We start from the raw sequence: 18,277 nt of genomic DNA, 5'->3' as shown, positions 1-18,277 counted from the left end.
GGCCGGCTACTTTCTCCTGCGTAGTTAGCTTTGAGTGATGGCTCGCAGAGCCTTGGGAGGTGGGGAGGGAAGTGGGGAGACAGAGGCTACTGGCCCCCGGCCAGCATTGGCTTGCTGGGGATGAGCAAAGGTCCTTCTGCTCCACAAATGGACTAGGTCAGTGAGGCTGAGCGTGGGGGCAGGGATGTGTGGCAGTTGCTGGCTTTAAAGCCTGTTGCTGACAAAGAAATCTAGTTACGACCTGGGTGGGAAAAGGGACGGTGGAGGAAGCAGTGCTGGAAAGGGAGAGAGGTTCAGGAGGATGAGACGAGAGGGGCGATCAAAGCGAGAGGAGGGCATCTGTCTCCTTTTGATCATGCTGAAGACACCATCTGGGCGGCGGTGGTTCAAACGCTGAGATAGGAAAGGATGTTGACATCCTTTAAGTTAGTTCCGGCCCCGGAAGCTGCCTCATTGTGAAATTCATGTCTCTGCTGCCTTTAAATTCACTACTTGTGCTGGTTGCCTTCCCCCCACCTTGAATCTTAACACTCTACCTCCAACACACACATGCGCACATATCACATAAGCACACATACACATGTGCACACACATACTCACACAGAGACACATAATGCAAACATGCATCAACACAGACAAAGAGACACAAATATACATAACACGTAACACAAATATACATCCATGCACACCTGTAACGCATACACATGCAAACACATATACACATGCATGCATATGTACTCACATAAATGCACATACACACAAATATGCACACACATACACAGATGTACAGATAAGCATGCATAAACACACACAAGTACACCTACATGTACCCACATGCATGAACACACATGTACACACATACAGAGACACACACAAATATGCACATACACACACACTGCAAAATTTAATGCTCAAACAATCACACTTCATTCCAGTAAAGGAAACAGAAAAGACAGCCAACTGCAGAGGAGTTTCTGGATCTGATGCCCCAACCACATGAATAGAAATGGGTCCCTTTGATTCAGCTGAGACCTCCCTGGAAGAGCTGTGTGGGAAATCTTTTTCAGGAAAGAATAATTCCTTGTGATCCTCCAAATGGAACAGTCCTCCTGTCCAGCTTGACCAGGGGAGTCTCCCCCTCTGACTAGGAGGATCCAACCCATTCAGCGTAACAACTACAAAGGAGCTCCTTAGAGTCACATGTCCAGGGCTTGTGACATTAGCTTCCTTGCACCCTCTTCCAGGTTGAGAGAGGTTCACTCACAGATCTCCAGGCCAGCTCAGCACTTTGGTTTACAGTCAATTATGGTTATTCATAGTGGGTATGTTCTATAAAGTGACCTGACCTCTGAATTAGTGAATACTAACATTGCTTCTAGGGGAAACATGTATGTGTATATATATATCTCATATGGATTATAATCTTACATCCCAAACACAATTTGTCCTAGTTGATTATATTTTCTGTGATTTACAAAAGAGAAAACAAGGTTCTGAGTGTCAAATGAGTTGCCTGAGGCAGCCCCACTAACAGGAGCCAGAGTTGGGATTCAAATCCTATTGACTGGCCCCAAGAGCCCTTGACCCACCCTGCCCCCTTCCAGCCACGTCCATCCTCTATTCTTCTCTGGATGAGGCTGAAACAAGAACCTTGTTTGACTCAAGCTGAGAATATATCCATAGGGCAATTCAAATATCTCATCACTCCATGCATATCTGTGAAGACCCACAAGTATTGATTTTAGGGTTACAAGTACATTTTTAGCAAGTGGGCAAATTGGCAAATACAGAATCCATGAATAATGAGGAAGAATGTACTTGTATATAGGGTTTTCACATCTGAAGAAAGAATTCTGTTGTAAAAATTGTTAGAAAACCAGTGATGTACAACATCCTTCATTTTATATGGGATTCGGTTATGTGAGCAAATCCAGTCACTGGTAGACCTTTCTGGAGGACTCTACATCCAGTGGGAAAGGGGGCTTGAGTGGCGAAGAATGGGAATGTAGATGCCCCCGTTGACAATTGCAGTTCTAAATGGGGAAGTTGCCCAAGACCCCACAGCTATCAGTGGCCGAGCTAGGACAGGCAGTCAGGACCCTCAGGCACCAGCCTAGTGTGTTCCCCGCTACTCTGAGCTACTTCTACATCATGAAGCGAAAGACAAGTGAACTTGAAGTCAAGGCACTAACTACCTTGGATATTAAGGACTAAAACCTCAGCCTGGAGCATGGGAGACATGCGACATGGTGGTGAGGACGGTGGGCATCCACACAAGTCCTCCAGCTACCGACTCTCCTTGCTCCAGTGAAGGCTTAAGAGGTAACCTGAACAGAACACAACTGTGTGCAGAGGGCTTGTCAAAAGGGAACCACAGGGATGCAGGCAAACATCTGGAACTCCTCTTTCTGGTGTTCCTCCTTCACAGTAGACACTCTTTGGAAGCCTCTGGGAATGGAGCAAGCAAGATAGCTGCTGAGAGAAAGCAAGGATCTCAGTGTCCTACTAAAGGGTGCCAGTCACGTGGACTGTGGCCTCATTCAGATTTAGAAAGACAAAGGAAAGAAGCTGAGAGCCATGTCTAGGAGACAGGCTCCAGGAGGGACAGTGCTGAGGTCAGCTCTTACCCAGGGAGAGCACGGAGTTGTGTCCTTTCTGCAAGGGCTTCTTCCTTCTAACAGATAACAGTGACTCCTTCCTCTTGGAAATACAGCTGAAGGAGAAAGAGAAGGCAAGGGATTCCTGAGCAAAGAAGTGGTAAGCTGGGGTTGAGTGGAATTATGGGGACATTAGTGAGTAGCTGAAATGTTGCCTCAGAGCATAGAGTCGTCCAACATACCCCAAATAAATGAGGGGAGAGAAAACTCTAGCCATCAGCAGGCCTGGGCCTGGGAGCATGCCCCTGACAAGTTCTTCTCACTTTGCGGATTGAAGTTGCCAACAGCCCTGCTCAAGGTGGGGAATCTGAGGGGCAGGGGGAGGTTTGCCCACAGAACAATTCTTTCTCCACTGTTCATGCTCCTCTGAGCTCAGGCAAGGCTCAAACATTCTTCACTTCAAGTGGCCCTTCCTGAGCTGGTTCCTTCCCCAAGGGAACAGTGAAGAACTGAAAGTTTCTGTTCCCTCAAATTCATATGTTGAAGCTCTAACTCCCCGGGACATGGTATTTAGAAATGGTGTCTTTGGGAGAAATAAGTTTAGATGTGGTCATGAGGGTGAGGCCCCCATGCCTTATAAGAAGATTCCCTCTCTCCTTACACACAGAAAAGTCATGTGAGCGTGCAGCAAGATGGCGACCATCTACAAGCCAAGAAGCAGGCCCTCTCCAAGTACCAAGTCCGCCTACACATTGATCTTGATTGTCCAGCCTCCAGAACCATGAGAAATAACTGTTGTTTAAGCCTCCCAGTCTGTGGTGTTTTGCTATAACAGCCTGAGTTGACCAAGATGGGGACCTCTCTGCCATCTGGAAGCCAAGGATTCTCCCTATAAGGCATAGTCCAATAGACCCACTCAAAACATATATCTTAAGGTTTTAAATCCACCAGTGTTTAATAAAACATTCCTTTAAGGATCATACCTTCAGTTCTAGCACCACACAAGGCACATGTGCACATGTGACAAATATTTGTTGAATGAATGTGATAAAGAGGCATTTAATGTTACCAGTTCTAAGACACAATACTTGGTATTTATCATCATTAGCTCCAAAACTAGATCCCAAGTGAGTGTAGAAAAATCAAATAATATGGTCACTGTCGATTTGATGACTGCCATTATCAAATTTGATATTCCCCAAATTTGAAACCTCTTAGGATTCTCCGCACATCCCGTATCAATACATGGCAGCTCAGAGGGAAGGAAACCCAGAGGCTATGCCTCACCTGTGACGGAAAGGTAAAGTACCCAGAGGCCCCCTGCTATGAAAATTACATTTTAATCTTCATTGCATAATTAATTCAGAGTCAATTATTTCTCTGTCCAGAAGAGTGAACGCATTCTTCGAAACCCTACGGTGGAAAAGCATTCATGACATGCCCTTTTATTTCTAACAAAAGATAATTTGCACATGCTCTTTCCTTGGGAGCATATCGTTTAAACTAGAATAAGCTTCCTTGAAGGGAAAAAAAAAACATTATAAAGGAAATGAAAGAAAGAAAATTAATGAGACACTCAGAAAAAAAAATCATCAGAAAATTTCCCGATCCATGCCAGAATGATCCTATCCCTGGGAACTACGCTCATTGTATCATCATTGTATTGTATCCCCCTCACCTGTCACTACTGAAAATTTAGAAGACTTAATAAAAATCACTCATCAGACATGCATAGCAATCACCAGAGGCCAAGTTGCTGTGTGAACTCTGTGAGTCTCAAATGGGGGACAATCCACTAAGGCCCAGAAGCCACGTTGGTTTATTCGTGGCCCAGGTCTCTTAAAGGGAAGGTACTATTTCCTTTATGTGATTATGATCAACTGCCTTCAGTGCCATATTTATTCAGTCTGCAGTGCCCGGCTATGAAAGAGAACTGCCTACAGAATATATTTCCTTCCTATTCCAATGTCCGAAATGTTAGAAGAAAATTACTGGTTTTGTGCATGTGAAATGTTGGCATGAAGTGAAAAATGAATATGTGATCGTTGTAATTTTGCTTTTGCAAAACTACACCACTAAGGCAAACCTACATCCCGACTCCACATTGCCCAGCAAGGCAAAGAGTAAGAAGCAGCAAATGATTATCCTCAAAGCAACAAGGAACCATAATACTAAAACGCCATGTAGTTATGCTCATTCATACTTTTCAGACTGTTTTCCCATTCCACCCCCTACCCAGACCCAGCTACCACCCACCTCCCCTGGGCTGTCACGGTAAGCTCTCACGGACTACCACACTCCCTATCAGGATCCAAATTAGGTGCGGCAGAGGCTCACCTGCAAAGTGCAAGGGTGCAAAATATACTGAAAAATGCAGGACTTGGGATAAATTCAAGTTCAGTGCAACAGTTTTTAAAAACCCAATTTAACGCAAATGTATTCATAACTAACAAAATACCAAAATTATAAATAAAGACATGGTGCAACAGTGCCATGCCAAGTCACACTGGAGCCTGGGGCAGAAGGAAAATTGTGCACTTCTATCCACAGGTTTTTAGGGAAAATGTTAATAGTGACTTTTTAAAAAACATTAAAGTAGTTGAAAATACTGAAAAATTGAAAAAGTAGATGAATTAAAACTTACTATGTTAAGTTCAAGTATTTTGCTTATACCCCAAACAGAATTTATTATAATTAGAAAAAAAGAATTTATTATAACTTCATTTCCCTGGATATAACAAAAGTAATCAGTAGTCTTTTCAAAATCTACTTCTTTGTTCATCTTCTTTTCAGCTGGGAGTTTTAAGTGACAACCAATGGGAGAAAGTGACTTTTAAAGTGTGTTGGTAAATGTTAAATTTTACAAAAGGCGTCAATAAATGTCTTTCCCAATATTTCAACCAAAATAATCATGTGAGTTTCAACACACCTACTTTCCCATTTCTCAATATTTTTCAACGACTATAATGTCCTGGAAAATTAACCATTAAAAAATATATTAAAACATGCAAACCAGAGCAATGTTTTCTCTTTGGCCTCAGGCCTCAGTATGGCTCAGCACGGCACCACTGGATCCTGTCTTTATTTAAAAGTTGGATACATTGCTCATCATGGCTTTTTTTTTGCATTAATTTAAAATTTTAAAAATAGTGCATCAAAATGTCATTTATGCTTAAAACTTCACAGTAGGTTCCCTCTGTACTTTGAATGAAATTCAGACTCCCTACAGGGACGACAGGGCTCGCACAAGTGAGGCCCTGAGTGACCTGGCTCCTGTCCTCCCCAACCCTACTTCTGTCCTCCTACTACTGTCCAGATACATTCCCACTGCTCTGCACACAGGTTCTCTGCCTCAAAACCCGAGCACACGACTTCCCCTACCTGGGGACTTTCTCCCCTTCCTTCACATGGTTACATCCTTCTTATCCTTTTAATTCACATATAAATGTCCCGTCCTCACAGAGGGTTTCCACATCCATCTTGTCTAAAGCAACCCCCACACACACATGTTTATTTTATGTGTCAACCTGGCTAGGCTATGATGCCCAGTTCTTTGGCCCAACACCAGTCTAGATATTGCCATGAGGATAATTTTTAGATATGATTAACCATTAACTTTAAGTAAAGCAAATTGCTCTCCATGGTGTGGTGGTCCTCATCTAATCAGTTGAAGGCCTTAAGAGCAAAGACTGGGTTCTCCAGAATAGAAAGACTTCTGTCTCAAGACTTCATGTGACATAGGAATCCTGCCTGAGTTTCCAGCCTTCTGCCTTGCTCTGTGGATTCTGGATTTGCTAGCCTCTATAATTCCATGACCTAATTCCTTAAAATCTCTTTCTCAATAGCATATATATTACATATCTATATCCATATCTAACATATATATGGAAGATGTATATGTTCTCTCTCCCTCTCCCCTTCCTCCATATATATATAACATATATATATAGAATATCTCTATAAACACAAATATATTTTAATATATTAAATATATATATGTATATATTCTGTTTCTCTAGAGAACCCTGACTAATAGACCCACCTGTTCATGTTTCTTGGGTTTTTCCCAGGACTTACATATTTCATAAGCATGTAATTAAGGTATTTCAGCTGTGTATTTGTTAGTTTCCTTGATATTTCCATGTTTTCTCTCCCCTGGGAGACTGTAAGCTCCCTTCGAACAAGAACTATGCCTGTCCTGTCCAGCTCTGAATTCCCAGCTCCCTGCTCAGTGCCTAACACAGTGAAGCAGGAAGAATGCTGGTACCACAGGCCTGGGATCCAGAGATAGGCTCCTTCCCTAGGGTGGGAAGGAGAGATGAGTAAGAAAAGGAAGCCCTGTGGCTCCAGGTAACTTATAAAAACAGTGTTCGGGCACTAGAAGGGGCCGGTTCTCAGAACCCAGAGAATCAAGGAGAGGCAGGGTTTGAACAAGAAAAGAATATAGCCATTAGGATGAGCAGGGAAAGTCACTGGATGCTGATCCCCAGAAAGCTGGAGCAACCAAGCTACTAGAATGATCTCCCAACTGGTGTCCCTGCCACTGCTCTTGCCCACTGGTGCCTTCTCCAGCCACCAGCCACGGTGAGCTGGTTTACACACTGGATCCTATCACTCCCCTGTCTAAGGCCCTCCCGAGCCTCACTATCCTGCATACTACAATTCAGATTCCTTACCGTGGACTCCTCAGAGCACTATGTCACCCGACCCCATAAGCCTGTCTCTCAGCTCACTGCTCTCATCTTGCTCCAGCCCCACCAGCTCCCAGCAGGGCCTCTCCTCTCCAGACATGGTCCTGCCTCAGGTCCTCACCTAGAACACTCCCCCTGGAGACATACCCACGGGCTCCATCCTATGCAGTGTGCCCCACACCACAAACTGCCTGCCTGTCAGGCATTTGCCACCAGCCAGGAACCAAGGTGCCAGGCGGCATGGGGAGGCAAGTTCTGACAGGCGTCACATAGCTCCCCAGACATCACCACACCAGCCTTCCCCAGCGTGGCCAAGCCTCTCCAGCCAGCCCTGCATGCTCCCAGCTTCCACTCGGTCATCTTTGGGCAGATACACGTTAGAGAAAAGGAAGCAGAGCAAAAAATGCAATTGCTCTCAACTTTACTTTCTTCTTTTCATAACCATTGACAGCCTGATATTTCATCCAGCCCAAGTGAGAGGAGGAGCCAGGTTGTGCCTACCCTAGAACTGTGAGCAGCTCTGTACTCTGGGGCCCTAACATTTGTAAAGCTTGTGAAACCATGGCTAAGATATCACCAGGGTGGTTTTCTGGGAAATGTGCTGTGCTTCCCCCTGGGATGTAGAGCAACAAAGAGACTGGGGGTGACATCATTCCTTTCCTGAGAGGATGCTTATTTTCTCTATCACTCTGAAGGTCAGACTTGGCTGTTGGGCATGGCAGAGAATAAAGCCGTGGTATTTTGAGGATCTGGAACACATCTGAACAGAGATCAACCAGGGAGATGGCTGGCTTTGATAACGGGAGCTGTGGCTTTGACCTCACACTTTCTATTTTAGCTTTCCTGGGTTGTTATCTGGTGCTCTTTCCTAAATAAATAGGAGGATGAAAAAGGATCCAAGCCCCACCAGCAATCCCCTCCACCACTTAACGCAGATCTGACGAAGACGTAAGCATCCAGACTTTGCCATCAGGAATGGCACTTCACTGGGTTTAATTTTAAGGCAGGAAAAAAAGCAACAACAATGATAAAACTTGAAATTCAAAATGAAAGAAGATAAGTTATTTCAGGTAGATAATGAAATGGATTATCTGTCTTGGTGCTGGGTTGATGGTGGGGCCATTGGCTTGTTGCAGTGTCCTCCCCAGGTGCTGGTCTAGGACTCAAAAGAGAGAGAGGGACCCATCTGCACCAAGGCCCTGCCAGCTCTGCTCCTGGCCCTGTGAGAGGACAGGGAGGTGATGAGACAGTGAATAACTACTGGGCCGGGACCTGGGAGAGGACAGAGGTCCAGGGACATCCAGCTGGCACTTAGCACTGATTTCCCCTAGAAGTATTTGCCAATTTCTACAGCCATTGCTGAAAGACTGAGCACTGTGTCTGACAGAGAAAAAGGGTTAGGATCTAGACTCCAACAATGAGGATGTCTTAGTGAAGGCCCTTTCTTCGGTTAGGGTTATAGAGAGCTCCATCCTAGGAGTAGGATAACACGGAGGTACTGGTGGCCCTTGGAGGCATCTGAATGGTCTTAATCCCTGAAATTGTATCAAGGAAATCTCAGATGGTCGTGCCCCCTCCCACCCCCTTCTTACTGGCAAAGGAAGACCTCCTAAGTATTTCTGCATAGAATTTTGTAAGTTCACAATCAAAAATAACCCAGCACATGAACTGATAAGACAACATGAATAAAAATGAGCAGAAATAACAACAACAAAAAGACACAGACCTATAGGACTCTAGACATTACAGTTACCAGACACAGACTTTATGGTAACAATTCTCAAGGGGACAAATAAGGCTGAGAATTTCAACAGAGAATGTGAAACTATTTGAAATGACATTAAAATTATAGAATAAAAACTTTAATAACTGGGACATCTGGGTGGCTCAGTGGTTGAGCATCTGCCTTCAGCTCAGGGGGTGATCCTGGAATCAAGTTCCGCATCAGGCTCCCTGCAGGAAGCCTGCTTCTCCCTCTGCCTATGTCTCTGCCTCTCTCTGTGTGTCTCTCATGAATAAATAAATAAAATCTTTTAAAAAATAAATAAAAACTTCAATAACTGAAATTAAAAACTCAAAGAATGGGATTAAGAGCAGATTAGATAGGTGGAGGAAGAATGAACCAAAACATGCAGCTAACAAGAAAAGATCCAGGATGAACCACAGAGACATAAGGATTAAAAACTATAGAAGAAAAGAGTAGGAAACATAGAATGCTGGGTAAAGGTCCAGCAGTATATCTGGAGCTCAGAATGAGACTGGAAAAAACTTGAGGGAAGAAACACTTGGGTAAAACTAAGAAATGATATGAAGTCAAAAATTCAAGCCCTACAAATTCCAAACGAGAGGAAGAAAGGAAGAGAGGGAGAGAGAAAGGAAGAAAAAAAAAAGAAAAAGAAAATGGTCATCTGGGTACATATTAGTAAAACTACTTTTAAAACATATATAAAAATTAAAACCTTAAAATTAGCCTTAAAAGAAAAACAAGTTATCTTTAAAGGAGCAACAGTTAGATCAGTATGAAAAAGAAATGAAAGACAGAAAGCAAAGGAATGAAAGAAGTGACAACTATGCCCAGCTGAAGGATCCTCCAAAAAGGGGAGATAAAGACATTTATGTGCAAACAGAAGCAGAAAACTGATCGCTCGCACTGCAAAAAATACTAGAAGAGTTCTTCAGGCAGAAGAAAAAATGATCCCAGATAAAGTTCACTGTTACAGGAAAAAATGAAGCTCACTGAAAAGGGTAAATCTGTAGGTAAGTATGAGGAACTTTTGACTATTTACATACCCCCCAAAAAAGTTTTATGGATTATAAAATAGAGAATTAAAATAAAATGATCACCTGTAAATGGGAAAGTGTTATAAGGACTTTGTCTTATCCAAAGAGGGCTAAAAGCACCAGATATTAATTAGGCTTTGAGAAGTCATGGATTATGCTGTAAAACCTTCGATAACCACCAAAATCAGAATAAAAAGGATGAAACAAAGAATGTCACTGTTCACGCTAATAATAGCAGGAAGCTTTCTAAGCACCTTCCCTAAGGAATTTTTCCAAAACCCAAGCAAAGGTCAATGTACAAACTTGTTCACTGAAGTGCTTATGATGAACGTTGGAATCAAATGTTTAGTGATAGAAGAATCTCTGTGATGGACGATGACACAGCCATTTAAAATGATGCCCTCAAATAATGTTTAATGGCGTTGAGGAGATGCTGTGCACGTGATAATAAGTGAAAAGAGCAGAAATAAACATTGTCAATAGAGCACGACCAAATTTAGTTTTTAGAGTACACATAGGTGTGCAGAGAAGACATCATTAAAAAGTAAACAAAGTATAGCTATCATCCCTGGTGGTGAAATTAAGTGATTTTTACTTTCTTCTTATTTTTTAAAAAAATATTTCATTTATTTATTTTATTTGAGAGAGAAAGAGAGAGAGAAAGGAGGGGGAGGGGCAGAGGGAGGGAAAGCGAATCTTAAGCAGACTAGGCAGAGCGCAGAGCCTAATGCGGGGCTCGGTATCATGACCCTGAGATCATGACCTGAGTGGAAATCAAAAGTTAGGTGCTCAATCGACTGAGCCACCCAGGCACCCCCACTTTCTTATTATTTTTGCTGATTTTCTACCATAAGTGTATGTTACTTTTATAATCAGTAAAAAGTTCTTAAAAAGCAATAAACTAATTGTTTTCTTTTAAAAATAAAAGGTGTTAAAAAAAAAAAATAAAAAAAATAAAAGGTGTTAAGATACTTCTTTCTCCTAGACAAAAGGAACTCGGGCAGGATGTGTGAAAGTAATAGAGCTTTCTCATTTCATTTTTTAAATCTTTTTGAATAAATTAGGAGTATCCAGTATTATGACTATAGCTTTTACCCAAGTAGGTATATTTACATATATATTTAATCAATTTTGTACATTTACTAAAAGCCTCAACCACCCTTTATACTATACTATTTTTTGTTTGTTTCTTATATTATAGATGAACAGAGAAAAAAATAAAATAGTTATTTATTGGTATATTGGGATTCCGGATGCTTATTCTTCCAAATCCCTGTTACTGCTATTATAACATGGCTCATGAGATTTTTTTTTTTTTTTTTTTAATCTCAGCTAAGTTGAGCTGGTTCCATGGTAACCTCTGGAAAGGTGAAGTGCTGTCTTCCCTAAGGTCCCATCAATCATGCTCACAGGGAGAGATCTTGGAACTGTGAGCATGACTCACTGGGACCAGCCATCTGTGACCTGGACCAGTGTCCTTCATGGCTCGTGAAAACCAACAGTATGACATGAAGTCATCCTGGAAGAAGACAGACAGCATGTGCTCAAACCCTGGAATGGGGCCCAAACTTGAGAAGGGATAAGTCTGGGTGTCAATGTGTTCTCCATTTTCAGTCTCTACTTCAAGTTTGTATCCAGGGCAGGTCACTGACGATTATAAGAAAGATGCAGGGTTCAGAATCTTTTTTCTCAATTTCCCTATTCATAATTTAAAAAAAGAAGACCATTATCTGAAGTTAGATATGCAAATAAAATTGACTTAAAAGCAATAAGAATCAACCACTTTACATCATTAAGCCAGGCATGGAGAATGGCTAAAATTAGCAGGACAGGAAACAACAAATGCTGGCGAGGATGTGGAGAAAGGGGAACCCTCTTGCACTATTGGTGGGAACACAAGCTGGTGTAGCCACTCTGGAAAACAGTGTGGAGGGTCCTCAAGAAGTTAAAAATAGAGCTACCCTATGACCCAGCAACAGCACTACTGAGTATTTACCCCAAAGATACAGATGGAGTGAAATACCAGGACACCCACATCCCAGTGTTCACAGCAGTAATGTCCACAACAGCCTAACTGTCGGAGGAGCCACGATGTCCTTTGACAGATGAATGGATAAAGCTGTGGTTTATGTATACAATGGAATATTCCTCAGCCATCAGAAATGACGAATACCCACCATTTGCTTCGACGTGGGTGGAACTGGAGGGTATGATGCTTAGTGAAATAAGACAATCGGAGAAAGACAGTTATATGGTTTCACTCTTATGTGGAATATAAGAAATAGTGAAAGGGATCATTAAGGAAAGGAGGGAAACTGAGTGGGGAAAACTTAGAGAGGAAGACAAACCATGAGACTCCTGACTCTGGGAAACAAAGGGTTGCGGAAGAGGAGGTGGGTGTGGGGATGGGGTGACTGGGTGATGGGCACTAAGGAGGGCATGTGATAAGATAAGCACTGAGCATTCTACTATATGCCGGCAGATTGAATTTACATAAATTATATTTATAAAAGAAAATTTTAAGTGCTTTTTTAAAAAAAGCAATAAAAATCAGAATAGGCCAAGCAGACATTCTGTCCTCACAGTTTCTGAGAACTGGCCACAGGAACATCGTACACGTGATTGCTCACGGTGGTTTTCCTAGGACACAGCACTCCTAACAGAAGCAGTTGGAGATCAAGGAGAATGGGTGGGGTCAGCTACCTGTCAGACAGACAGAGCAATAACAGCCAGGGTCAAGGTCTCATGCAAAAGATCGAGCAGGCCCTGCGAGCCGCCCGGAAGAAGTGCCACGGCTCATTTCTCTACCTTCCAAGACGGGATTCATGGGTAGCCATGAAAACCGTTGCAAAAGAGCTACCAATATTTCATTAAAAAGAAAATGTAAGACAGGTCCCAGCTTGAGCTTCAGCTGCGATTTATGTTTGTTGAACTTGTATGGTGAACCTGGAGGACAGACTCATTATTTACATGGGAAACTAAGGCGTCTCCTGGGAGAGAGTTCATTGTAAGTGGGGGAGAAGGAGCCAGGCATGGAGAGCCAGGGATGCAGGAGGGCCACAGTGGCTTTTACTTGGGTCTGAGGGAGAAGGAAGGCTACATGTAAAAGCAGACAGGCTTTTTCATTAATATATTTGTACAACTTTCTGGTGCATGCATCACAGATTACAGGCACGCATGCCTACGCATAGTCGCACGCAGCATAGAGTAACAAGGAGAGAGGTCTTGCCCTGTCTTGCCATAGCTCACCACACAGCTTTGGCACCGGGAAGGTCCCAGGAATTAGGGGCAGTGATGATGGCAGAGGAAGACCCAAAGCCCAGCAAAAATAGTATGACATCAGATGTGCCCAGGGGGACACTGTGTGCCCAGAACATGGACAGTATCCAAAGAGCAGACTTATCCAAGGGTAAGTGAGGCGTGCCCCAGGGAGAGCCTAAGATGCGAGGGGAGAAGCCTATACTAAAACAGAGGTCAGTGAGGGAGCAGAGGGGTGAGGGGGCATTGGTAGGAGACAATAAAATTTGAGTTATGACTCGTAATGTGACTCCATTAGACACACAGGCTGGTGAAGCCCAGGGAAACGCAGGCGACAAGACTATATCTGAGGCTGTAATTATCAGCCCATTTATTTTCACCGTGACAGGGACAGAAGCACAGTAATTGGGAGGAAAGTCGTGCAAAGACTCAGACAAATTGTGCCCCACTCTCTTCCATATTTTATAGGGAATGCTAACAACCAGATGAACTCTGGAACAGACTACGGCTCGTTACTTCTGACAGGTTGTGCCAGAAAACATGTATCGCCAAGTGATTCATCACCATTTATACCCAGATCATAAATCTTTATTTTCCAAAAGCTGTGCTTTGGAATCGGGGCAGACCATAGTGTTTATTCTTTTTTGTTGGCAGTTGGAAGAATAGCCTATTGACGTCCTTCCTATGGATTTTATCGTTTCTCTGAGAACCATTTTGCACACTTTCTTGGGACTTGTTTTTCACTCGACTCAAAAAAATATAGTTGCTGTAATCATGAAAATGTTTTTCACCAGTTGGTTTTCAAGTACTTCTGGGGTGACTGTGTTGGCCTGACCCCCACTAAACTATAGTGCGTTGGTTCATCTATAATACAGAGTTAGAAACTGTGCCCAAGCCTGAAATAAACTTTCTAAAATTGCTAGAGAAGTGGAATTGCTATTTTTAAAACCTTATTTTTTAAAGAAATCATTTTAAGACCATAAATTATAATAAGACCATAAAGGGAAAGAAATGAACTTTGGTTTATCACTTACTAGGCCCTTCATAGAAATAAGCCTCTTTTAATCCTCATGAAAACCTTGCCAAGTGGCCATTGCCCCAGCACCAGGGTCTTTTCTCCATAGTTGGAGACCTCTGGGGCCCTAGGGTAATTTAAAGATTGAAATCAATCTGGCCCCCAGTGTTCCATGGTGATTTTGTTGATATGATGTCAGCTGGACATCATGGAAACTGTGCCAAGTATATCTACATCCATATGGATGTCAGACCAAGACTTCTCCATGAAAAAGCATTCTAGAACCATCCCCCAACACACATACACACACATATACATACCCTACCACCACCACCCCTCACTCCCAAATCGCTGGCAAAACCTTGTCAATTTTAATTCTAAACATTTCTCAAATCTCTCCTTTCTCTCTGTTGCCATGACCATAACTCATGATTCCCTGAACTCTCCCAACAATCTATCCTCCTTTCACCTCTGAGTGTTAGGCCCATCTTCTCTCCTGTGGGAGCCAGCCTGCACGATGGCTTTCCAGTTATGCAGACCTCCCACTATTCACAGACCCTTCCCATGCTGAATTGGAGCTGGCCTCATGTGACCCATTGAATAAAGGACAACTAACGATGAATTCCAAGACTGAATTGTAAAAGGCCTTGTAGCTTCTTCGGCCTCATTTTCTTGGATCCTGGACCCAGCATGAAGTAAGAAATCGGCCACCCTGAAGCAGCCAGTGAAGGAAAGGACACTTAGGGAGAGAGCCAATGAAGAGAGAGATGCCTGGATGGCCACGGCTGCCCCAGCCATCCCTGCTGATGCCCAGAATGTTGGAGAGCACAATGAGTTGTCTCTGCTGACCTCTGTCCAAACGATAGATGCATGACCGTCTCCTCACATTCACAAGTTGAAGTTCCAAATTCCAGGACCTCAGAATGTGCCTGTATTTGGAGATAGTGCCTTTAAAGAGGTAAGTTAACAGGAGGCCGTTAGGGGGTGCCCTGATCCATGGGGGAGGAGATTAGGAGACAGGCAAGTAGGGGAAGACCATGTGAGGACGCAGGGAAGAGATGGCCATTGAAGAGCCATGGAGAGGGGCCTCGGAAGATACCAACCCCGCCTACACCTTGGTCCTTGAACCTTGAAAAAATAAATGTATTTGTTGAAGTCGCCAGCCTGTGGTCCCTTGTTATAGCAGCTTAGCACATCAATACTGTGGTGATAAATGAATAGTTTTGCTCTAAGCTACTAAAGTTTTTGGTGTAATTTGCAACACAGCAATTTATAACCAGAATACTCCAATGTCTCAGAAATACTTATTTTTAAATTCCTGGCACAGTAGAAGCTCCACATCTTCCAAAGAAATGCATTCCATACAGAAAAAGATTGTAATGTTTCGCAACTGACATTCTTCTTGCTGAAGCCTAACTGCCCTCCACCAAGGGGCGAGCTCGGGGGGCTTCTCCAGCACCTGCAGAACAGAGGGGCGCCGCAGCTCAGAAGCAGGGGACGTGGGGAGGAAGGATCTTGCCTTGGGATTCCAGCCTTCCAGGCTGCTGTCAAATGGAGAAGCTAATTGCCAGGCTATAAAAATGACTATTAGGCCCATCAATGTGCTATCATCGATTAGCATCACGACAATGGCAGGATTAGGGGAAACAAATGTGCTTTACAGCCTCCCAGCTGAAACTCTGCAAAAGGTTAATTGGATTGCATTTCAGTCTGTGCACCTCAGAGGAGGTTGTACATGTTCATAACCAAACAAGGTACAAGATGCTGGGAAAATCCGCTCTGGATACACACTTGCACACTGCCTCTCCCTACATAAATCAGAAGGCCACTGTCAGGTTTGGAGCTCTTTCCCCAAAGTTCCATGCCATTAGTGATTCACAGGTGTTCCTGCTCATTGATTTGGAAATCACAGAGGCCTCTGAGTTGTGTCTCTGGGGGGGAAAATAAAAACCGTAAGGAGTCAGCAAAAGAATTTCCTGAGTTATTTCACTACTGTAGGAGGGCTCAGAGTTGCCAACAACATGTGAAACACATTAATTCCTACCAGTTTGCGGCCGGGTCACAGCCAGCTAAGAGGCTCTGCCAAACCCCAAGCAGAGTTCCAGGGTGGCAAACTAACGTGTCTGTAACCTGACACATGGCCTTTGAAACTGAGGCGTCAGAAATGTCTGTAGCGTCATTCCCAACGGGAGGCGCGACTGGGGCATCACCCCCACCTCCCCGCTTTGTGAACTCCCGGCAAAGGGCGTTTGGCCTTAGGTTCTAAAACCCACTTCCAGGCCCTCGGCATTCCCCGGGTGTAGCCCATCCTGAAAGTAGTCAGGAACCACCTTGGAGCAAACCCGGGCACTGGAGGCGTACAGGCACCCCTTGGAGATGCCGCGGTGCCCTGCCAGACCACTGCCACAAAGCAAGTATTGCAATGAAGTTCGATGAATTTTTTGGTTTCCCAGTGCACATAAAAGTTATGTTGACACTATACTGTAGTTTACTAATTGTGCAATAGCATTGTGTCTAAAAGAACAATGTGCGTACGTTAATTTTAAAGATATTTTATAGTGCACCTGGGTGGCTCAGGCGGTGAAGCATCTGTCTTCGGCTCAGGTCATGATCCTGGGGTCCTGGGGTTGAGCCCCATCGGGCTCCCTGCTTAGTGGGGGGTCTGCTTCTCTTTCTGCCCACCTCCTGCTCGTGTGCTCTCTCTCTCTCTCTCAAATAAATAAATAAAATCTTTTTTATTTTATTTTTTTTAATAAAATCTTTTTTAAAAAGATGTTCTATTGTTAAAAAATGTTAACCTTCATCTACGCTTTCAGCCAGTGATTAGTAATTACTAATTACAGATCACCCTAACAAGTGTAATAACGAAAAAGTTTGAAATACTGTGAGAATTCCTAAAATGTGACATATAGACACAAATTGAGCAAATGCTGTTGGAAAGATGGCACGAATAAATTCACTCAATGTGGGGTTGCCACGAACCTTCAGTTAGTTAAAAAAAAAAGAGACAGTATCTGTGTCAGAGAGCAAGATATCTGTCCCCTCCAAGGTCCTTCTAGCTGGACTAAGAATCAAATTGGCATGGGACAGATTAGCAGGAGAAGATCAAATTTCACAGCATACGGGGAACCCACACAGGTGTGGGAATTCCAAAGACAGCCAGGCAAAATGAGGTATTTGAGTCATCCTGAACTAAGGAGAAGAGGGTAGGGGTCTGGGACTTCAGAGGAAAGAAGTGTGACTCACAGGAAGATGCTTGCTGGGCCACTCAGAAACCATGGGACGAAGAGAGGGTTCTGACTGAACACTAGGTTCCTGTCATAATGTAGTTCTCTATGGTGACAGCCCCCTTCCTGGAGCAGGTCCACTATGTAAATTCTTTTTAGGCAGTTGTAGGGGAGGCAAAGAACTTTTCCTGAATCTATTGGGGTTTGATTGCTTTGTAACTCAAAATAATGTTCCTGCCAAAGTGGTCCATCTTCAGGGGGCACTGTGCTTGCCCCTACCTATATCTGCAAAGGGCAATAAAATGAGTTTCGCCTGGATGTAGAATTGCACTGTAAGTTGTATAATTGTCTACCACTTCCAATCCCATCTCATCTGGTTAAAATTTCCTCTGCTATACACATTTTGTGCCAAGTCCAAAGCCATTGGTTTTGGTAAATCTTTAAGAGTTTAACTACTGGAAGCAGTTAGGTTAGTGATGGGATAGTCCCTGGTCTTGAGGGGAGAAGGCTTGAGCTCAGGGGGCACTGAACATAGAACCAGAAAACCAAGGATCCAAGAATGGAGACTTTGAAATCACTCTTAATACCCCCGGGACAACCAGGGTCCCGGCCCTGGGCTTTGAGCTGGTCAGTCTCCAGCTAGAGATAGGAGTTCATAAGGCTGAGAGGATATCCCCCAACATCAACAACCAGATATCAGATCACCTC

At 43.5% G+C, this 18,277-nt stretch overlaps 1 protein-coding gene across 3 annotated transcripts in view; it reads right to left on the bottom strand.

Annotated features, from left to right (window-relative positions):
• Positions 1-17,637, bottom strand: part of FRMD4A (FERM domain containing 4A) — a 741,134-nt gene extending 723,497 nt beyond the window's left edge. The window contains exons 1-2 of one of the 3 annotated variants that reach the window (XM_077897147.1): positions 14,362-14,518; positions 2,628-2,713 (exon numbers count right to left, since the gene is read on the bottom strand). The gene's annotated coding sequence lies outside the window, so the exon portion shown is untranslated. Of the gene's footprint in view, positions 1-2,627; positions 2,714-14,361; positions 14,519-17,588 lie in introns of those variants that run through there. The other 2 variants (XM_077897150.1, XM_077897154.1) reach the window with 2 other exon arrangements.
• Positions 17,638-18,277: the final 640 nt, after the last annotated feature.

Source organism: Canis aureus, chromosome 5, assembly GCF_053574225.1.
Source record: "Canis aureus isolate CA01 chromosome 5, VMU_Caureus_v.1.0, whole genome shotgun sequence".
Classification (NCBI taxonomy): domain Eukaryota; kingdom Metazoa; phylum Chordata; class Mammalia; order Carnivora; family Canidae; genus Canis; species Canis aureus.
This window is presented reverse-complemented; position numbering and strand designations above follow the sequence as displayed.